The sequence below is a fragment of the Gossypium arboreum genome, chromosome 9 (genome assembly GCF_025698485.1).
Source record: "Gossypium arboreum isolate Shixiya-1 chromosome 9, ASM2569848v2, whole genome shotgun sequence".
NCBI lineage: Eukaryota > Viridiplantae > Streptophyta > Magnoliopsida > Malvales > Malvaceae > Gossypium > Gossypium arboreum.
In genome coordinates, this window is record NC_069078.1 from 33,667,609 (window position 1) to 33,692,454 (window position 24,846).

The window sequence follows — 24,846 nt, forward strand, 5'->3', positions numbered from 1 at the left end:
CAATGAAAGCTTTGAGTATGGTGAGAAAGGGTTGTCAAGCTTATTTTGCATATGTGATTGATTCGAGAATGTCAGAAAAGAAAGTTGAATCTGTGTCTGTTGTCTGTGAGTTCCCTGATGTGTTTCCTGAAGAACTTTCGGAATTACCTCTAGTTAGAGAAGTAGAATTTGGCATTAAATTGGTACCTAGTACTACTCCAATTTTTATAGCTCCATATAGAATGGTTCCGACCGAACTAAAAGAATTAAAATCCCAGTTGCAAGAGTTGAACAATAGAGGATTTGCTAGACCGATTTTCTCACCTTAGGGTGCGCCGGTTCTGTTTGTGAAAAAGAAAGATGGTACGATGAGAATGTTTATAAATTATCATCAGCTGAATAAAGTGACTATCAAGAATAAGTATCCTCTGCCCCGAATTGATGATTTCTTTGATAAGTTGAAAGGATTTGTTGTGTTTTCGAAAATAGATTTGAGATCAGCCTATTATCAGTTGCGAGTAAAAGACTCAGACATTCCGAAAACTGCTTTCAAAACAAGGTATGGCCATTATGAATTCTTAGTTATGCCTTTTGGATTTAACTAATGCACCTACTATCTTTATGGATTTGATTAATAGAATTTTCAGACCGTATCTAGATCAATTTGTTGTTGCATTCATTGATGACATATTGATTTATTCACGTGATGAATTTGAACATGCCGAGCATCAGAGATTAGTGCTACAAGTTCTACGAGATAAACAGTTATATGCGAAGTTCAGTAAATGTAACACCCCTAACCCATAACCATCGTTGGAATAGGTTAAGAGGCATTACTGGACTCACAACCCAGATCCAAACAATAACATAACAAAAAATCTTCTCAATTTAATAAAATATAGATCATTCATATTTAACACAAACTTTAAACAATCATACAAGATCTAAATCATACATTCAAGACTAATTCGATAACATAAGGAAGTTTTAGATATAAAAATTTTCAAATTTTAAAGGGTCACACGCCCGTGTGAACAGGCCGTGCACCTCACACAGCCTTAGACATACCCGTGTGTCTAAGCCGTGGCAAAACAGGGCATAGTATAACACCCCAAACCCGACCCAGACGTTATGGCCGGATCCGACGCGTCACATTGAAGTTTTTAAGAAAACCCATGCCTCTTTCAACATCCTTCTTAGTGTTTTAAAAGATAGTCTTTGCTAAGTTAATAAAGTGAACGGAAGCTGTGCACCAGGTAGGTATCCGAAACAGAGGAGGTGAGCCATGAAGGCTACTTAAGTACCAAGCTCTTGATTGGATCCAATCCTAGACATGCCCACAACCATTGCCACACTTTGGTGCTAGGTTAGGTTTTGAGAAAAACGAGTTGGAATTCATTTAAGTAGATATTTTTGATAAACCGATTAATTGTATCGTTGCGTTATTTTGAAAACAATTATCATTTTGGAAACGCGCCCTAGGTCTAACTCATATTGTTATCAGAAAAATATAGTGTATAAGATAAAATAATCCCAAAAAAATAATTAAAGTGGCCTTATTACAACCCAAAACCAAATAATAACTTATAAAGAAATAAGTCGGCTACTTATTACAATTAAAAGAAACAGAAACAGTAGTGTGGCCATCTCCGAGTCCCCCGCAGCTCCAAACCATCTAAGCTTAGGGATTACCTGCACAGTTAGAAACGGGGTAAGTTTATGAAAACTCAGTGTGTAATCCCCAACAACAAACAAATAGTGAACAACACAGTGTAAGTACAATCTGGGCCAAAGCCCTATTCAGTAACAGTACAGTCTGGGCTAAACAGTAGCAATATGGGCCTAATCCCTAATTCAGTCTCGACATATACTGGGCCGAAGCCTTTGCTGTAAATGGTATGGCCCTTAGGCCCATTTCAATATCACATGTAATATCAATGAATGTATGCAAGCCCATTTGAGGAGACTACTCAACCCACCATCCGCTACTCTCCACCCGTACCAACCAACACACCATGTGGGGAATAACTCAACCCACCCAACCAAACTCTCCACTGGTAGCATAGCTGCTTTATCATATAACTGGAGGCCTAGCCTCTTTTAATAACTGGGGCAAAGCCCTTTTTGATAAACTGGGGCAAAGCCCTTTTCGGTAAACTGGGGCATAGCCCTTTTAGCATTTCCTCCATTTATAAAACCCAACCTACGCAACATGTCAAGTATACAGAATGTCATGCCCATATTTGAATCAAACAATCACAGTCAAATCATTCATATCACCAACATATATTCATAATCAAATCCATCAACCACACAAATCCAAGTCGCCATTTGCCCACAAGGGCAAAACAAATCATTTTCATATTATAAGGGTAATTTCATAATTTTACCAAATATCGGGGTTTTCCATGTTCATTAACAATTATCAATATTTCTGAGTGTTTAAACAATGATCTTTGACCCACTTTATCAAATTCGGGCTTTTGGGCCCAAAACCATGGGCCCTACGAATGCTGATTTAGCCCACTAAGCCTGCTTAATCCAAATTTTACAACAATGCTAACCGTGTTAACATGCAACTTTTCCAAATTCCATTTTCTATCAATTTTACCCAAATAGGCCCAAAAGCCCATTTGGCCCAATTCCAGCCCATTGAGGCCTAACTTACCATCGTGCACAAAATTGAGTTCTTACCCGTTCCATCGATCCAAACACCGATCTTATCGTATTTATCGCATCTATACCCACACGCAACATTACAAGTTCCCGAAATGCCGGTATTTTAGCATTTCGGCTTCTCAGCAGATATTAATCTAAGCTACTACGAGGGTTAATACACACTTGTTATGGGTTGAAGTTGAAACGTTTCCATAATCAATCACCTACGATAACCACCACTGTCACTCAAACTTAACTAATCCAATATCAATATATGTAAATCCTAAGCACATCAGTCATACGAAACATAAGGGCATATTCGTCATTTTACCATACACGGGTATTATGATCACTTTACCCAACAGGGCTTTACGGTCTTTTTACCTATTATGGGTATTTTAGTCATTTCATCCTACAAGGGTGTTTTGGTAAATCTACAAACCAAGGGTATTTTAGCAATTTTGTAAACCAATGGTATTTCTATAATTTTTAGAAAGTTAAGGGTATTTCTGTAATTTTGTAAAATAGGGGTATTTTGGTAATTTTACAAATTTAGGGTATTTCGGTAATTTCACAAACTAGTGATATTTCGGTAATTTTACAAATTTAGGGTATTTCGGTAATTTCACAAACTAGTGATATTTCGGTAATTTTACAAACTAGGGGTATTTTGGTAATTTTACACACTAGGGGTATATTGGTAATTCTATCTTACAGGGGTATTTCAGTAATTTCACAATCGAGGGTAAAACAATAATTTTGTAAACTAAGGGTAAAATGGTAATTTTGTAAATCGAGGGTAAAACGGTAATTTTTGTAAATCGAGGGTAAAATGGTGATTCTATAAATCGAGGGTAAAACGGTAATTTTGTAAATCGAGGGTGAAACGGTAATTCTATAAATCGAGGGTAAAATGGTAATTCTACAAATCGAGGGCATTTCAGTAATTTGGTAAACTAAAGTATTCTAAACAGGGATAACAATACGAATGAGCCTAAAACCTATTTTCGGCCCAAATGGGCCCACACGCTCGTGTGGCCCTTTTAGCCCAAATCTAGCCACAAATATGAGATTCACCTAGCCTAGTCCAATATTTACTACACAATCAAATAACTTATCCAATTGGGCCCATAGGCCCATTAGGCCCACATGACCCCTTTCGGCCCATCGCGGCCCGAAGTAGCCATCCTACAGCTAGAGTAGCGAGAAAATACACGCCATACAGCGAAAGGGATCAGCCAAGAAAGGAACATTTACTCTCCTCATGGTTCCCTCTATTTAAAGCCAGCTTCGCATCCACTCTTATGTTAGCTTCCCGATGTGGGATCCCTCCAACATCAGAGTTTAAATTCAACACCAACTCTTGCCGCCCCCTGTTAGCAAAATAAATGCTCCTTGCTTGCAATGGGATTCGAACCCATGCCTCCCCTCAGATGCTCCACACGCTACTTGCCACTAAGCCACAAGGCTTTTTGTGTCATATTTTATCCCCAATTAATTATAAAGTCTAAAGGCCAAAGTCCGTGTTCCTTAAAAAACCAAAATAAATTGCAAGAGCCAAGGCTTGAACCCAGTGCTCCCATACAACCTTAATGACGCCACAACCACTAGACTACAAGCTTCCTTGTGTCATTTATTTAACACAATAATTTAAAAACCCTCATCCAAGCATCCAGGTTTTTTTTCACTTAATACCAAAATTTTTGCTAAAGCCCAAGTCTGAACCCAAGATTTCTCCAACACTTCTCAGGACCATTAACCACCAAAGCAAACATTTATTTGTGTCATTCCATTGCACAATTAAATACCTATATACAACCTCCTTACGGACCCACACTCAAGGCTCAATACTTCTAGGCCCAAATTCGGGGTGTTACAATTCTACCCCCTTAAAAAAATTTCGTCCTCGAAATTTTCCACTCTCGGACTACACCACCACACTTCCGCTGCGCACTCTGATACTAATAATACTAACATACTCCCAAAACATTTATCCATCGGAGCGGATAGATTTCACATGCAAACAATTTCTACATTTCCAGAACGCACACCAAATAAATACTAAATCTAAATTCAAGCGTTACAGTTTACTCTAACTAGAGAGTTCCAGTATTGTGCTACTATCTATAGTAGTTTCTCAATATAGCATTTCAATCTATAACTGTAAACAGAGTTAGAGAACTTACAGATTAGGTGCCGAAGACTCGGTGTGCCACACTTCTAATAACATCTTTTCAGAAACAAGTCAAGTTTTGTTGATAAATTTCAAAACAAAATTTTAGAAAAACCCCAATTCTGAAGAAAAAAATAACAATAATTTTCTGCTAGCCATAACAAAGCCGAGTTTTGTAACCTAGGCTCTGATACCACTAAATATAACACCCCAAACCCAGCCCAAACGTTATGGTCGGATCTGACGTGTCACATTGAAGTTTTTAAGAAAACCCATGCCTCTTTCAACGTCCTTCTTAGTGTTTTAAAAGATAGTCTTTGCTAAGTTAATAAAGTGAACGGAAGCTGTGCACCAGGTAGGTATCCGAAACAGAGGAGGTGAGCCGTGAAGGCTTCTTAAGTACCAAGCTCTTGATTGGATCCAATCCTAGACATGCCCACAACCATTGCCACACTTTGGTGCTAGGTTAGGTTTTGAGAAAAACAAGTTGGAATTCATTTAAGTAGATATTTTTGATAAACCGATTAATTGTATCGTTGCGTTATTTTGAAAACAATTATCATTTTCGAAATGTGCCCTAGGTCTAACTCATATTGTTATTAGAAAAATATAAGGTATAAGATAAAATAATCCCAGAAAAATAATTAAATTGGCCTTATTACAACCCAAAACCAAATAATAATATTAATAAGATAAAACTTATAAAGAAATAAATCGGCTACTTATTGCAATTAAAAGAAACAGAAACAGTAGTGTGGCCATCTCCGAGTCTCCCGCAGCTCCAAACCATCTAAGCTTAGGGATTACCTGCACAATTAGAAACAGAGTGAGTTTATGAAAACTCAGTGTGTAATCCCCAACAACAAACAAACAGTGAATAACACAGTGTCAGTACAATCTGGGCCAAAGCCCTATTTAGTAACAATACAGTCTGGGCCTTAGCCCTTAAACAGTAGCAATATGGGCCTAAGCCCTAATCCGGTCTCGACATATACTGGGCCAAAGCCTTTTCATAAATCATATCACTGGACCAAAGCCTTTTCATAAATCATATCACTGGGCCGAAGCCTTTACTGTAAAGGGTATGGCCCTTAGGCCCATTTCAATATCACATGTAATATCCATGAATGTATGCAAGCCCATTTGGGGAGACTACTCAACCCACCATCCGCTACTCTCCACCCGTACCAACCAACACACCATGTGGGGAATAACTCAACCCACCTAACCAAACTCTCCACTGGCAAAGATAGTCTTTATCATATAACCGAGGCCTAGCCTCTTTTAATAATCGGGCAAAGCCCTTTTTGATAAACTGGGGCAAAGCTCTTTTCGGTAAACTGGGGCATAGCCCTTTTAGCACTTTCTCCATTTATAAAACCCAACCCATGCAACTTGTCATGTATGCAGAATGTCATGCCCATATTTGAATCAAACAATCACAGTCAAGTCATTCATATCACCAACATATATTCACAATCAAATCCATCAACCACACAAATCCAAGTCGCCATTTGCCCACAAGGGCAAAACAGTCATTTTTCATATTATAAGGGTAATTTCATAATTTTACCAAATATCAGGGTTTTCCATGTTCATTAACAATTATTAATATTTCTGAGTGTTTAAACAATGATCTTTGACCCACTTTATCAAATTCGGGCTTTTGGGCCCTAAACCATGGGCCCTACGAATGCTGATTTAGCCCACTAAGCCTTCTTAATCCAAATTTTACAACAATGCTAACCGTGTTAACATGCAACTTTTCCAAATTCCATTTTCTATCAATTTTACCCAAATGGGCCCAAAAGCCCATTTGGCCCATTCCAGCCCATTGAGGCCAACTTACCATCGTGCAAAAAATTGAGTTCTTACACGTTCCATCGATCCAAACACCGATCTTATCGTATTTATCGCATCTATACCTACACGCAACATTACAAGTTCCCGAAATGCAAGTATTTTAGCATTTCAGCTTCTCAGCAGATATTAATCTAAGCTACTACGAGGGTTAGTACACACCTGTTATGGGTTGAAGTTGAAACGTTTCCATAATCAATCACCTACGATAACCACCACCTGTCATTCAAACTTAACTAATCCAATATCAATATATGTAAATCCTAAGTACATCAGTCATACGGAACATAAGGGCATATTCGTCATTTTACCATACAAAGGTATTACGGTCACTTTACCCTACAGGGGCTTTACGATCTTTTTACCTATTAGGGGTGTTTTAGTCATTTCATCCTACAAGGGTGTTTTGGTAAATCTACAAACCAAAGGTATTTCAAGAATTTCAGAAACCAATGGTATTTCTATAATTTTAGAAAGTTAAGGGTATTTCTTTAATTTTGTAAATTAGGGGTATTTTGGTAATTTTACAAATTGAGGGTATTTCGATAATTTCACAAACCAGTGGTATTTCGATAATTTTACAAACTAGGGGTATTTTGGTAATTTTACACACTAGGGGTATTTTGGTAATTGTATCCTACAGGGGTATTTCAGTAATTTCACAATCGAGGGTAAAACAGTAATTTTGTAAACTAAGGGTAAAATGGTAATTTTGTAAATTGAGGGTAAAATGGTAATTTTGTAAATTGAGGGTAAAATGGTAATTCTATAAATCGAGGGTAAAACGGTAATTTTGTAAATCGAGGGTAAAACGGCAATTCTATAAATCGAGGGTAAAATGGTAATTCTACAAATCGAGGGCATTTCAGTAATTTGGTAAACTAAAGTATTCTAAACAGGGATAACAATACGAATGGGCCTAAAGCCTATTCTCGGCCCAAATGGGCCCACACGCTCGTGTGGCCCTTTTAGCCCAAATCTAGCCACAAATATGAGATTCACCTAGCCTAGTCCAATATTTACTACACAATCAAACAACTTATCCAATTGGGCCCATAGGCCCATTAGGCCCACATGACCCCTTTCGGCCCATCGCGTCCAAGTAGCCATCCTACAGCTAGAGTAGCGAGAAAATACACACCGATTGGAGATCGAGTTAATCCACGCCCGAGCACTCTTAGCCGGCTACCAACCCAAACGGGCACGCCATACAAATGAAAGGGATCACCAAGAGAGGTACCTTTACTCTCCTCATGGTTCACTCTATTTAAAGCCGCCAGATCCACTCTTATGTTAGCTTCTCGATGTGGGATCCTCCAACATCGAGTTTAAATTCAACACCAACTCTTGCCACCTGTTAGCAAAATAAATGCTCCTTGCTTGCAATGGGATTCAACCCATGCCTCCCCTCGGATGCTCCACACGCTACTTGCCACTAAGCCACAAGGCTTTTGTGTCATATTTTATCCCCAATTAATTATAAAGTCTAAAGGCCAAAGTCCGTGTTCCTTAAAAACCAAAATAAATTGCAAGAGCCAAGGCTTGAACCCAGTGCTCCCATACAACCTTAATGACGCCACAACCACTAGACTACAAGCTTCCTTGTGTCATTTATTTAACACAATAATTTAAAACCCTCATCCAAGCATCCGGTTTTTTTCACTTAATACCAAAATTTTTGCTAAAGCCCAAGTTTGAACCCAAGATTTCTCTAACACTTCTCAGGGCCATTAACCACCAAAGCAAACATTTAATTGTGTCATTCCATTGCACAATTAAATACCTATATACAACCTCCTTACGGACCCACACTCAAGGCTCAATACTTCTAGGCCCAAATTTAGGGTGTTACACATAGCTACTGACTTGCCCACACTGCTACAAGACACGCCCGAGTGCCTTGGTCGTGGTAGAGTCTGACTTGGGCCACAAGACTAGCCACACGCCCGTGTGCTTTGGCCATGTCTAGTTTGACTTACAATTGTAGGGTACCCCAGGGGACACACGACTGTGCAACATAACCGTGTGTTGCACACGGCTGAGACACATGCCCGTATGGACAAAAATAGGCCATTTAAATAGCCAATTTACCACCCCAAATTTAGGTCAACCTACAAGCAAAGAAACAAGCATATATGCACCACCGTTTCAGCCAATGTTATGCCAAAACATTCATCATTTATATCATAACAATATCAACCATTTTCCTATTTATAAACCTTACCAATTCATGCCAACATAAAATAAGATCATACCAAAACATTTTCTTCCATACATCATTCAATCTCAAGCTAAACTTACCAAAACTTACCAATAAAACATACTACAATTACATATTTACATCACATACCATATGCCATTATCCACTATGAGTTTAAACACCAACTAGCCAAATCGCATGGTTAAGTATATACATCACAAAACATAATTCCACAACCACTAGCCTATATATGCCATACTTTAAAAATATACAATTTCAAAAGTACCATAATGAGATTCGATAATGTGGTGACGATCCTTGACGATCCCCAAGCTTGTAGTAGCTTCGATATCTATAAAACAATGCAAACACACACAAAGTAAGCTTTCAAAAGCATAGTAAGCTCGTACCAAAAATCATCAATACATAAGTACTTACAAATTCTCAAATCATCTATCGAATCTACTCCGACACAATTCATATGTTCATACCAAATCAATGAGCTTCACATACATAGTATCATCTACCACATAGGTATCGTACATACCTGAATCTTCCTGTACTTATTCACTTTCATTCTCACCTTTCGTTTAAATATTTTAAGACTTTCCGTAAATTATTTGTGCTTTGAACATCTACACACTTAGTGCTGCAACAGTTAGCTGAAGCTAGAATGATTCCGCACACTTAGTGCCATCTCAATTAGCCGAAGCTAAGTCGGTATCGCACACTTAGTGCCTCATATAGCCGAAGCTAATTTAAATCACACACTTAGTGCCAAATACTATTGATTTATCATCTTATTCATCCAAACCAAACATATATACAATATATATATAATCAAAACATCAAAATATACTTAACATCATGTTTTAAGTACAAACTTACCTTGTACTCAAAATTGTCGACTCAATCGTTTCTTCTATAATCTTCGACTTCCTTCGGTCTAAATCTGAATTCCTCTTTTCTTGATCTATATGTATTCAAAATTAACCCTTTTATTCACCAAATAATTCAAAAAAATCCATATACACATATTTAGGGCATTTAACAAAATAGCCTTCACATTTTCACATTTCGACACTTTAGTGCCTAAATTACAAAGTCACAAAATACACATAATTTGCTTATACTTATGCTTGGCTGAATTCTCCTCGCTCTCATACAAGTCCATACATTTCATTTATTTTACATTTTAGTCCCTCAAAATAACATTTTTACAATTTAGCCCATAACACTCAATTTTATCAAAAATTCAAAGACAAAACATGTAAACCCAACATCAAGCTTTCATAATTCACCAACTAACATCACAAAGCTCATAACTTTATCAATGGAACATTTCAAAATCATCATCAAAATCAGAAATTGAGGCATGGGTTTGATAGTATTCAAAGAAATGATTACAAAAACGTAGAAATTATCAAAAACTGATCAAAACACATACCTTAATCAAGGATTACAAGTGTCGAACCCTAAGAAAACTTTTCTCTTTTCTTTTCTTGTATTTTCAGTCAAAGATGAGCATGAAGTGATTTATTTCATGTCTTTATTTCAATTATAATTCATTTATAATTTAGTTTACCAATTTGCCTTTGCATCATAACATTAATAAACCATCCATATCAAGGTTATATATGTCCATTAACCATGTAAATGGCATAATAACCACATAAGGACCTTTCAATTATAAAGCCAAGTCAAATAAGCACTTTTAACATCTAGCACACAGCTTTTACATTTTACGCGATTAGGTCCTTTTTTTGCAAATTAAGCACACAAACAGTTAGATTTTGACACGAGACTTTCACACATGTCAATTCGCTTACAATAGGCACAGAATATTAAAATATTTTTCTAACTCAAATTTGTGGTCCTGAAACCACTATTCCGACTAGGGTCAAAACTGAACTATTATAATAAATGTGAATCCTGGTTGCGAGAAGTTGGTTTTCTAGGTCATATTGTATCAGCATCTGGTATTCGAGTTGATCCAAGAAAGATTTCGGCTATTCTGGATTGGAAACCTCTGAGGAATGTCTATGAAGTTCGTAGTTTTCTGGGACTCACCGGTTATTATAGAAGGTTCGTAAAAGACTTTTCTATGATTGTGACTCTATTGACAAAGCTACTTCAAAAAGATGCTAAATTTGAGTGGTCTGAAAAGTGTCAGAACAGCTTCGATCAGTTGAAAACTTTGTTGACTGAAGCTCAGGTATTGGTACAACCCGAATCGGGTAAAGAATTTGTGATATACAGTGATGCTTCGTTGATCGGTCTGGGATGTGCTTTAATGCAAGAAGGTAAATTTATTGCTTATGCTTCGAGACAGTTGAAGCTGCACGAAAAGAACTATCCGACACACGATCTTGAGTTAGTCGCGATTATGTTTGCTCTAAAGATTTGGTGTCACTACCTGTTGGGTGAGAAATGTCACGTATATTTTGATCATAAGAGTTTGAAATATATGATGACTCAAAAAGATCTGAATCTGGGACAAAGAAGATAGTTAGAACTACTAAAAGACTATGAACTTGTGATTGATTATCATCCGGGAAAAGCAAATGTTGTTGTTGATGCCTTGAGTTGAAAATCATTGTTTGCTTTGCGCGCAATAAATGCTCATTTGGTTCTATCCGATGATGGTTTAGTTTTAGCTGAATTGAAAGCAAGACCTTTGTTCTTACAGCGGATTATCGAAGCTTAGAAGATTGATAATGAGATTTTAGCTAAAAGAGATAAGTGTGATTTAGAGTCTGATTTAGAATTTAGATTTGATAAGGATGATTGTTTGAGATTCCAAGATCGAATTTGTGTTCCGAGAAATCTAGAGTTAATTCAGATGATTTTGAGTGAAGATCACAATAGTTGGTTATCTGTGCATCCAGGTAGTATGAAAATATATAATGATTTGAAACAGTATTACTGGTGGTCCGAAATGAAATGTAACACCCCTTACCCGTACCCGAGACCGGGATCAAGTACGAGGAGCTACCAGTGTACTCGAACATTTTCGGGAAATACGGGTTATAAAATTTTGTTCCAATTTGAACCTAATCAAACAACATCTTTGTGTCCCTATTATGGGCCTACGGGGCCCAAAACATACATTGAGAAAGGTCCGAGACTAAACCTGGACCTGAGAAAGTTCTTGAAAAATTTTCTAAGTTAAGCCTCACACGCCCGTGTAGAGGCAATGCACACGTCCGTGTGCTTTGTGACACGCCCGTGTCCCCTACCCGTGTGGAATTAATTGAATTTATTTTCTATTTCAAACCTACAGGGGTTTTCACACGGCCAAGCACACACCCGTGACCCTGGCCCGTGTCCTTCACACAGCCTAGACATGCCCGTACGGTTGCCCGTGTCCAAATACTCGAGCATTCTGATTATGACGTTAGCATGTATTTAGGGGCACACGGCCAAGACACATGCCTATGTGCTAGGCCATGCCCTCCACACGGTTGAGACACACGGTCGTGTCTCTACTCGTGTGTTTACTACCATGTATTCTAACTTAATATTTTTAAGTGTAGGGTACACACGGCCATTTCACACAGCCATGGAGCGGTCCGTGTGTCACACACGACCTAGACACACGCCCGTGTGTCCACCCGTGTGGACCTTGTTAGGCTATTTTCTGAGCCTTAGGTCACCCTCTAATAACCATATCCACTTATAGTTTTCAATAACACTTAAAATGGTCTAATTATACTCTTAAATGACCTTAATATACCTCATTGCATGTAAACCTCATCTCATCGATTTTTATACATGCTAGGTTGTCCCCTTTATCTTAAGGATTTCCAAGACTTGTGACTCAATTAAAATTGGCTCGTTATCTTAACTTATTCCAAAAATTGTGGCCTAACCACCCCATGTGATTTGGTCATGCTACATATGACTAATTGTAATACACCATATTTAATCATCACAAGAACATTGGAACATAACATGCACAATTTGGTAGGTCATAACCTACACCAACATGATCCAATTTCTATGGCCATATACAAGTGAATATGTATACTTTTATAAGCCTTCATATTGGCTAATCAAATGACACATATAACAAAATAACAAAAGGCCTATACATGCCATTGAACAAAATAAGAGTATCTATATACCAAAGCTAGACAAGATGATAGTGTGTTGACTCTCCAACCGTCTCCCAATCTTCACGAGTCCACGAGCTCTGTAAGACAAGGAAAAGAGAGGGGTAAGCATTTACATGCTTAGTAAGCCCGAATAACTAGAAAGTAAACTTACCGATTAATTAGCATGCATCCATATTAGGCAATAAAACCAACAAGCATGAAAAATTTTCCCTATCACATGCACTTAATCAAAAGTTAGTCTCATAACAATGCACCATGTAATTTGTCTTAGATGATCTCATCATTCAACATTTTTATTTTTATATCTAATGTTAATCCCGTTGAGTTTCCCGGAAGTCTCGATGGATTATTCATTTACCGTCAAGTCATAAGAGCGATCATCTCAAGTATGCACTCTCGTGAACCTCACTTCATACGGCGGGATTACCAGTCCAGGCTAAATCCCCCTTAATGTAAACTCATAGGGTGATGTCGGGATTACCAGTCCAGGCTAAATCCCTTGCAGCGACAAACACCCGTAATGAGCTTGGATTTGAATTACCAGTCCAAGCTAAATTTAGACCCTAGTCAGATTACCCGTCCAGGCTAAATCCACAATGCACACATATTCCTCGGGAGGCTCGATCACTCAAGGAACACCCGTCTGGGCTAGATCCTTCCTATATTTGAGATCAATAGATTACCTATCTGGGCTAAATCCTTTTCTGCAACATATGCAGGATCTCAAATCATGTAAGCCATGGTTTATCCATCGAATTTCCCTTTTTGACTTCAACCGAGACATTTATTATCATTTCATTATTATTAACATACTTCATGGATTTTAATGTCATCATTATAACCAATTATCATACATTCATAACACATGTAACTAGGCATATTAATAGTTTACTTAAAGTTATTCGAACTTCCTGGTATCTGTTTTGGTTTTGCATCTCGGTTATTCTGAAACCTTTCGTTTTCCTCGATCGACCTCTAAAATTTGTTCATTTGGGTTTATAACAATAAAAATGAATCATTAATACCTCACATTATTCTTTTCGTGTCTAAATTTCACCCCCAGACAAAATGACCATTTTGCCCCTAACCTTTTACATTATTTACGATTTAGTCCCTAGGCTCGTATGATGAAATGCATGAATTTTCTACATTACCCAAGCCTAGAAGAATGTTCTTTCCTCTTATGGCAGTCCACATTTTTCCATTATTTCACATTTCTAGCACATATTTTACACATTTTGCAAAAAAGGTCCATTTAGGGGTTATTCATGAAAATCACCTAGAAAAAGATGTTTAACACACATCCAACTTTCATATTCCTCCACAAATCATCAAAGAATAAACATGTCACACATGGGTCACTTTACATACATGAACCCTAACTCAAAATATGGGTAGAAATGGAGAGAGTAAGTTACAGGGATTTCAAAAATACGAAGAACATTAAAAATGGGGCTTGGGAGCACTTACTATTGAGCTTGAAAAGTGAAGAAACCCTAGCTATGGTGGCTCTCAAATTTTGGCAGGAAGGAGGAGAAGATGAACTGATTTTTAGCTTATTTCCCCATTTTATTTCATTAATTAGCCAAATGACCAAAATGCCCTTAAGCCCTTTCTTTCAAATTTTATCCATACAATGCCCATTTTTATCCAAAAACTTATAAATTGGGAAAATTTCTCTTTAAGGACTTCTAATTAATAATCTAAAGGAATTTCATACAAACTGCTTTTAGAATCCAAGTTTTGCACTTTATTCAATTTGGTCCTTAATTTCCAATTGGACACCTTACTCATAGAATTTCTTCATGAAACTTTAACACATGTATATACTCATATTCTAGACCTTATAATAATCATAAAATAAAAATTTCAATGTCAGATTTGTGGTCCCGAAACCACTGTTTCGACTAGGCCCTATTTTGGGATGTTACATGAAAAGAGATATTTCTGAATTTGTTTCGAAATGTTTAATTTGTCAGTAAGTTAAAGCTGAACATCAGGTGCCATCTAGTTTGTTACAACTGTTCATGGTTCCAAAGTGGAAATGGGATCGAGTAACAATCGATTTTGTTTTGGGTTTACCCCTGTCTCTGAGAAAGAAAGATGCTATCTAGGTTATAGTTGATCGATTGACGAAATCAGCCCATTTTATTACAGTATGATCTGATTACTCACTATATAAGTTGGTTGAGTTATACATTTTCGATATTGTAAGATTGCACGGTGTGCCATTATCTATTGTATCATACAGAGATTCGAGATTCACATCACGATTCTGGAAGAAGTTGCAAGATGCTTTGAGTACTAAATTGCATTTCAGTACTGCTTTTCACCCGCAAACAGATGGACAATCCCAGTGAATTATTCTGATACTCGAGGATATATTGAGATGTTATATTCTTAAGTTTGAAGGTACATGGGAACAGTATTTGCCTTTGATTGAATTCGCTTATAATAATAGTTTTCAGTCGAGCATTAAAATGGCACCGTACGAAGCTTTATATGGTCACAAATGTTGTACACCTTTGTATTGGATGGAGCTCAGCAAAAATAAGATTTATCGGATTGATTTGATAAAAGAAACTGAATAGAAAGTGAAAGTGATCTGAGATAGTTTGAAAACAGCTTCTGATCGTCAGAAATCATATGCAAAAGAAAAGACATTAAATTTAAGATTGGCAACAAAGTGTTTTTAAAGGTATCTCCGTAGAAGAAAGTGTTTCGATTTGGTAGAAAAGGAAAATTGAGTCTAAGGTTCATTAGACCGTATGAGATTACTGAGCATATTGGATCGGTAGCATATAAATTGTTGTCACCACCAGAGTTAGAAAAGATTCATGATGTGTTTCACATATCGATGCTTCAACAATACAGATCTGAGCCATCGCATGTGATTTCCCTGTCTGAGATTGAAATTCAGTTTGATATGACTTACGAAGAAAAGCCGATCTGCATCTTAGCTCGCAATTTTAAAGAATTGCGAAATAAGAAAATTCCGTTAGTAAAAGTGATGTAGCATCAACATGATATTAAAGAGGCCACGTGGGAGCCTAAAGATGCTATGAGACGATAATATCCGAATCTGTTTAACGGTAAGATTTTCGGGGGGCAAAAATCCCTAAGGGGGAGAATTGTAATAGTCTAGTTTAGACCCTAGTCGAAATAGTGGTTTTGGGACCACTTATCCGAGTCAAAAAATAGTTAAATATTATTTTTCGTGCTTATGATGTGTGAATTAGTATGTGTGAAAGTTTCGTTTGAAAATTTAATCGTTTGGGTGCTTAATTTAATAAAAGGATCTAATTGCGTAAAATGAAAATGTTGCTTGCTATATGTTAAAAGTGCCTATTTGATTTGGCTTATTAATTTTGACCCCCTTATGTGGTTATTTGATCATTAGAAGTTTGAATAGACATTAATAACCATCCATTAGGTGATTTTATGATGGTTATTAAAAAGGAAAATTAGTAAATTGTTTATTAAATGAATTAAAATAAAAAAGGCATGAAAATATGGTCATTTTGTGTTCATAATCAACTTAAAATCATATAAAAAGAAAAGAAAAAGAGAGTTCAGGTTTCGGCACACACAAGGCTTAATTCAAGGTTCGTTTTTTATTTGTTTTCGATAATTTCTACGTTTTTATGATCGTTGCTTTGTGTTTTACTAAGCCCATGCCTCAATTTCTGATTTTGATGATGAATTTGAAATGTGCCATGGATAAATTCATGAGTTTTATGTTATCATATGATGAAATATGAAAGTTTGATGTTGGGTTTATATGTTTTGTCTTTGGATTTTTTGATGATTCTGAGTAAAATGGGCTAAATTGTAAAATCTATAAATTGAGGGACTAAAATATGAAATAAATGAAATGTGTGGACTTGTATGAGAGCTATGAAAATTCAGGTAAGCTTGTGTACAAGCAAACTTTGTGTATTTTGTCATTTTGTGAATTAGGGACTAAAGTGTCGAAATGTGAAAATGTGAGGGCTAGTTTGCAATATGTTGTAATTGTGTGTATATGGATTGTTTTGAATGGTTTAGTGAATAAAAGGGTTAATTTTGAATACATACAGATCAAGAAAAGAGGAATTCGGATTTAGACCGAGGGAAGTCGAAGGTTATTGAGTAAATAATCCAAGTCGCCAACTCCGAGTATGAGGTAAGTTTGTACGTAAAACATGGTGTTATAAGTATGTTTTGATGCTTTGTTTATGCATAGATTGTATATACATTTAGTTGGGATGAATACGATGATAAATCAATGGTATATGGCACTAAGTGTGAGATTTAAACTAGCTTCGGCTATATGAGGCACTAAGTGTGCGATACCGAGATAGCATCGGTTAATTGAGAACGCACTAAGTGTGCGAAATTATTATAGCTTCGGCTAATCTTTAAAGCACTAAGTGTGTGGATGTTTAAAGCATTGGTAATCTTCAGAAAGTCTTAAAATGTCCGAACAAGAGGTAAGAACGAAAATGAATGAATACGAGAATGTTTAGGTAAGTTTCATACCTATGTGGTAGATGGTATTATGCACATAAAGTTTATTGAATTGGTGTAAATATATGGATGATGTTGGTATGAAATTGATAGATGAGTAGAGAATTTATAAGTATCTATGCGTTGTTGTTTCATATTTTATATACTGTTGTTGATTTTGGTACAAACTTACTAAGCTTTTGAAAGCTTACTTTGTGTTTGTGTTTGCATTATTTTATAGATATTGAAGCTACTATGAGTTTGGGGATTGTCAAGGATCATCACCACACTATCGAACCTTATTTTGGTACTTTGAAAATGTATATATTAAAGTATGGCATGTATAGGCTAGAAGTGTTTAGATTACGTTTTGTGATTGTATATATTTAGCCATGTGATATGGCTTGGTATGGATGTGATTATGATATGGTTTTGGTATATGAATTATGAGGCAATATGATATATTTAGTGAGTTTGTGTATGAATATAAGAAATGGTAAGATATGTAAGCTTTAGGCATGTGTTAGCTATGGTAATTGATAAGGTTTGGTCATGAAGTTGAAACTTATGTTTGGTATGATTTTATTTTAGATTTGTTATGATTTGGTTGATGTATTGATATGGAAATTTGGTTGGCAATGATATGTCATGAATAGCTTATGTTTTCGTTGTGAATTGGTCATAAAATGTTATGCAAATATGCTTGGTTTGGTGCTTGTAGGTTTGACCCAATTGGGGTGGCAAGTTGACCATTCAAATAGCCTATTTTTGTCCATATGAGTAGGGACATGGGCGTGTGTTTCAGCGCACACACGGCTATATTGCATGGTCATGTGTCTTTTGAGATACCCTACAATTGTAAGTCAGGCTTGCGCACAGCCAAGACACACGAGTGTGTGGCTATCCGTGTGGCCCAAGTCAGATTTGACCATGGCCAAAGCACACGGGCGTGTCTTGGTGTGAGCAAGTCAGTATGTATGCCCTGTTTTGTCACAGCCTAGACACACGGGCGTGTCTAATGTCGTGTAAGGCACACGGCCTGTTCACACGGGCATGTGACCTGTACTTATTTGAAAAATGTTTAAATTTTGGAGAAATTTTGTATGTGTTCGGTTTAGTCCCGACCCCTTTCTAATACATGTTTAAGGTCTCGATGACCTATATAAGGGACTCTATATTAATGACTGATCTTTAATGCTTCGATGCTTATGAAATGAATGTTAATGTTCCAATTTGTTCGGTAATGCCTTTAACCCTAGTTCGGCAATGGATATGGGTTAGGGGTGTTGCATTATAACCAAACGAAGTGTTCATAATTAGAGAATAAAAGTGTGATATGGCAATAAGTCAATAATGCTAGAAAATGAAATTGGTGTGGAATGACTTAGGCAAGCATGTCATTTGTAAATGTGACATAATGTCAAGCATGGTATAAATGTATAAGTGATAAGCAAAATGACATGTTCAATTGATTGTAAATTAGTATGTTTAGACTTGGTATGAAATGAATAAGCAAAACATATGTATAACGACATATGAATATTACAATTTAGTCTTAATGGAGGATGGTTAATTATCTACTTGATTCTACAATATATGTGTCTATAATGTATTTAAGTATGTGAGGTATTAATGGTAACAGAAGGCTTGGAAAATAGCCTAAGTGTTGGCCATACAAGTAAAAACACAGCCATGTGTCTCAGCCGTATGGAGGACACGGCCTAGCACACCGTCGTGTGGCCTAGTCGTGTGGTTCAAATTATTTTCTGATGCCACAAACAGAGAGTTACATGGGTTGAGGACATGAGCGTGTCCCAAGCCACATAGGCGTGTGTGACCATATGGCCCAACCCACATGGGCGTGTGACTCTCCAAAGCAAGAAAATTTGTTAAGTTGTCCAAAGTTTATCGAAAGTACTATGATATATATGACCGATTTGCTCTAGTCATTGTATGTATTTGAGTAACTCGCCCACCTTATTGATGGAACGAATGTTCGTATATACTTGTTTGGACAATTATAATGGGCAAACTCGTATAGCTTAAGTAAATGTGCTAAATTGATTGAATTGAGTTACATGATTGTAATGATATATATATATATGATGATGTACAAGATGAAAGTTTAGATTGTGATATGCTTATTCATGTTTGTTTGGCACCAATGTGATGTCATATGTATGACTTTTTTGAGTAAATGAAGATGATAAGTAAAGTTTTTCGGAATCCATATAATGCATGCATAAATACACTTGTTTAAATAAGATAATTGGAAAGTTCATGTCATATGAACGTGAATAATAGTTTTCCTGAAGTGAATGATATGCTTGTGAAACTGTTACTTTGATAAGGAACTAGTGTTATATGTATATGAGTATGAGAAACGAGTTAGGGACCTTACGACCCCACCCCCTAACTAGAGTGGTATTTTGTAAAGGAATTTCATGAGATTCGTATTGAATAAGTTCATAAGTATTAGACCTAAGAGTTCAGCTGTAGAATGATTACGAATATGATTAGAGATTGAGATGGGTTCATGAGTAGAGGCAGAATTAGAATGGTATCAGACTGATCTAAAGAATCTCTCGGATTATGCGATATCATAGTTGGTGAAGAAGTTAGCTTCGGTGAATCAATCTATTCAAAAATAGTTGAAGGAATAATATTTAAAAGATAAGATATCTGAGTATGGTCGTTATAACTGAACAGATTTTGGAAGTCTCTTCTAGGGCATTCTATGTGAATATTTATTCTCAGAGATATTCCTGTGGCTATCTATCCTCTAATGAAATTTTATTGTATGGGAATGTTTTCTAATCATGATGTATAGACAAAGGTACTGATAACTTGATTAGTTCATAATCAGCATTGCTCTATTTCTCTCTGGCGTTCTATTATATTTCATCTATTGGAACTTTATAAGAAAATACACTTGATGTTATAATTCTGTTTCTTCTAATCGATGTTCGGTTAGATACATATATGGGAAGGTATATTATCCTTATTGCATTTGAAATGGTCTTTGATTAGTATGATAAGTGAACTTTGAATGGTTACATGTTGAATCGTTTTATTGACTGGAAGAGAGGATTTCTTGAAATGTCATTTATTGGTGATTAAGACCAACTCGGTGGTTCAATCGATATTGGTTACTGTTTGAAAGACTAAATGAGGTATTCATGTCCGGGAATAAAATTTCATTTCTTTAGGGGTAAAAGACGGATAGTCTGAATGAAAAGTGTATATTCCCTAACAGACTTTGATATGATTTAAAGTTGCTATGAATGATAAAGTTGTCACCTTGTGAAAGTTGAACGGACTATAGCATGTTAGTAAAGTTTAGAACAGACGAGAACATTGTTAATCAGAATATTAGACTTGGTTTAGCCTACATCGAGCAAGAAATTCTTGATTTTTCTGTGATGTGTCGTTAAATGAATTGTGATATGTTTTAGGACAAAAAGGCAATATGATAGCTTAATGTATCTGCTGTCATAGAAAGATTTGAGTTTGAGATAGCATAGATGATCTGAGATTATTGTTGTATGATCTTTGAGAAAAAGGAAAACGTGGTTACAAGTGCTTGAGTAGAAAATCCAGAGCTGATACAGAAGGTCATAAGAAAACTCACAAGAGTAATGTATTGGTGTTCGAGTTTGGAACTCGACATTTTTTATCTTTTTGCTTGAATACATGAAATGTTATCAGGATTAGAGTTGAATATCAGGTAATATCAGAACGATTTTCACTAGTGGTGGTAATGGAATGGAAATGAGAATGAGATTACTATAGATTTCATATCAGGATTATTCCTATCTTTGAAAGAGAAAGATGTTATGTGACTTGTTATTAAGTAATTGATGAATCTGCAAATCATGTCGGTATGTACTAAATTTCTGTTCATCAGACTTATGGAATTAAGTATCTTTGAAATTTTTGAATTTCTTAAAATACTAGTTTTTGTTAATCGGATTGAGATTCAGGATCTATATCGTGAATTATTGAACAAAAAAAAGCTAAATGAGGCTCTGAATTATAATGATGACCAGAGGTTGAATTAGTAAACTATCAGGCTGTATAAAATGATAGAGAACTTAAGGCCATGATGACGGAGCTGGCTGCACCCTTTGGAACCCGAGAGGATTCAAGTATGATGTGTACATATATGTTCTATGATGGTATGGATTTGACCCTTGTATACATGAATTTTCTGATAGAAGTCAAGATTCGATTAATGTGTCGTATAACATAGAATTGTTCATGACTTTAGTATGAGAAATTAAAGAGCTAAGTATTAAGCATAGCCTGAGTAATAGTTGTTCAGCAATGATTATGAGATAGTGGAGTTTATGTGATAACTAAACCACTTTTCTGGTAAGATTTTCGGGGACGAAAATCCCTAAAAGGGGGAGAATTGTAACAGCCTGATTTTGGGCCTAGTCGGGACAGTGGTTTCGAAACCACTATTCCGAGGCTGGAGAAATTATTTTTAATATTATTTTATGTGGCATAGCATGATTATACAAGTGCATGAAAATTTTGGTTAATTAATTTTAGCGATTGTGAACTTAATTACAAAAAAGGACTAAATTGCAAAAGGGTCAATAGTTTTGTTTTGCTCGCCAAATGTGTTAAATAGCTAGAGAACCATAATTGAGGGTCTACAAAGTGCAAATAGGCCTTTAAATTAGTGGTGGCCAGCCATAGGGGACAAGAATTGACAAAATAGTCAAATTTGGTAATGTTTTGGTATTTGATGACAAAAGCAAACACTAATAAAATAAAACAAGTGATCATTTCTCTTCTCCATTTCCTTCCTCTGTCGAAATATTGAAGGAGAAACCTCCATGGAAGCTTGAAATTTTTAGCCACTTGCACCCTTACTAGTAAGTCATTTTGATGGTCATTTTTGTTGATTTTTGTGTTTTGGGGACCCTTGTAGCATGAGTTAGCTAATGGGGGGATTATTTTGCAAAATGGTTGAAAGTCTAGGGTTTTTCCATGTGAATCTTTATGTTGTTTGCTGAATTTTTATGGAAGAAAATGAGTCATGGTTGTGTAATAAACAACTTTTGTGAAAGGATTTTCATGAAAACACCTAAAATGGACCATTTTGTAAAGATGGCAAAATGAGTGATAAGTATAAGTAATAATGAGAATAGTGGGCTGCTCCTACTATAAAAATATTCCGGCTAGGCTTGGATAGTGACGAAATTCGATAAAAATCAATTTACGAGCCTAGGGGTAAAATCATAAATTTGTGAAAGTCTAGGGGCAAAATGGTCATTTTGCCAAAGTATAAATTATGAAATGTATTAGTTAATATGATGATTAAAATAGTAGATTTTATCATTATAGATCAAGAAAACCGATATTCGAGCTTAAATCGGAAAGCATGAGGTTATGGACTAAAATGAAATAATTGGCCGAAATTTTCATTCGAGGTAAGTTCGTGTGATAATAATAATGCAAGGTTATAATTGAATATTAAATGCTTTATTTTTATTATTATATAAATTGTATGATTGATTATACGAATATTCTTGATGAAGATTCGACAAGTACGTACATAAGCAAATAATGTGATATTGTAGCATATATTAATGCTTTGATAATATGTACATTTAAATGTTTTATTACTATCATGAAAGTATGAAATGTATGATGGAAGAATAAATGACATTATGAGCAAGTGCGACGACATTGAGTTAGGCAAGAAACCCCGTTTGTGTGACAGCCCTAATGTGACTCTAGTCGGAAAGTGGTTTCGGGACCACAAAACCGAGTCATAAAAATAATTAACTGTCATATTTGATGCTTATTATATGTATATATGCATGTGTGAAAATTTCATGTTTGAATTTTGTTAATTGTAAGTGAATTTTATTAAATAGGACTTGTGTGAGAAAATTTAGAAATGTGCTAGGCAAATGTTAAAGTGGCCTATTGATGCATGTTAGAAAATGCTTGTCCTTGCATGTCAAATTACCCAAAACTTTAGGTAGTGGCCGGCCATGCAATGGGTTAAACATATTATAAACATTTTGTGTTAATGTGTTATGTTAAAATAATAAAATAAAAGGTTGGTAATAAAGTAATGAAAAGGGAGGGGTGATGAAAACAAAGTTGTTTCATCCATGCTCCTCCATTGCCGTGAATTGAAGGAAGAAAGAAGAGGAGGTTCGGTCACTTGGAACTTAAGGGAGGTTAGTCATTTGTGTTAGATTTTCTTTAAACTTTAAGCTTGTTTCTAGTTAATTAGCTAGTTTCTTACATAACCCATGTCAAAATTATGAAAATCTTAGTGATGGTTTGAGCATTCGGTTTTAGTTATTAAAGGATGAGATTGGGTTATGGTTATTATGTTTTATGAAGAATTGTTGAAGAGAAGGGTTTTAGTTAGTCAAATGATAAATTCTAATGTTCATGAGTACAATGGCCAAACATAGATTTGTCTAATGAATTGAACAAATGCCGTGTGAGTGATTGAAATGAATGAGTTGGAGGTTGGATCATATTAAGATTCGGCTTTGCACATAAATATTAAGAGTTTGATATTTTATGATTTTGGAAGGTAAATAAGGTTATGCTCAAGTTAAATACAAGATTATGGCTGATTTGTGTTTAGTGAGTTTCGGCCAAGGACTTTATGTGCATTCGGTTCAAGTAGAGTAAACGTGACGGGTAGAAAATGGTTGTTAATTGAGATAGTTTAAGGTATTTGTAAGTAGTTTGAATAAATGAACAATAATAATAATAAATCATCTAGTGAATTGGTGTAATTGCCGAATTTGAACTAGAAAGTTATTGAGTAATGTTTGTATGTTAAGTGATAGAATAGAGCGAATGCTTGGAATGTGATATGTATGAATTATAAGTTCGATTAAAGGCTGTTATATTGCCTTATCATTTTCGGGAATGTGCTATGTCAAAGAAATTGAGGGTTGATGTTTAAGTAAGGTAAGTATAGGTATATTCGTCTTGTAGTTTTATAAATGTGATATGAGTATTTTGTGTTGTAAATGAGTAGTAAGTATGTTAAGAATGGTTCTAAAATGTATATGGATGACGATGATTGTGTTTGATTGAGAAGTAAATTGTTTGATTTAGCTCAAGAGCTTAGAGGATCAAAGTTGGAGAAGGAAAGGAAAAAGTGGTCGAATAGTCGTTGAAATCGCTTCGACAACATCCGAGGTAAGTTTTCGAGTAATGAAACTTAGTTTATGATTTGATTAAGTCATGACATATAAGCATAACAAATAAACGGTGATATAATGATTCTACTTGAATTGTATATTGAGGTGATTAGTTTATACCTATGACGGGTAGCCGAATGTGTATAGAGATTATGTTATAAAGAAAATCAAATC

The 24,846-nt window shown here is 35.8% G+C and overlaps 1 long non-coding RNA gene across 1 annotated transcript; it reads right to left on the reverse strand.

Moving 5' to 3' along the window:
- Positions 1–1,524: 1,524 nt before the first annotated feature.
- LOC128280653 (uncharacterized) lies at positions 1,525–6,857 on the reverse strand. The gene is made up of 3 exons (XR_008270751.1): positions 6,833–6,857; positions 6,660–6,735; positions 1,525–1,671 (listed from the first exon to the last, which is right to left on the reverse strand). It is a non-coding gene; the product is annotated as an uncharacterized LOC128280653 (long non-coding RNA).
- Positions 6,858–24,846: the final 17,989 nt, after the last annotated feature.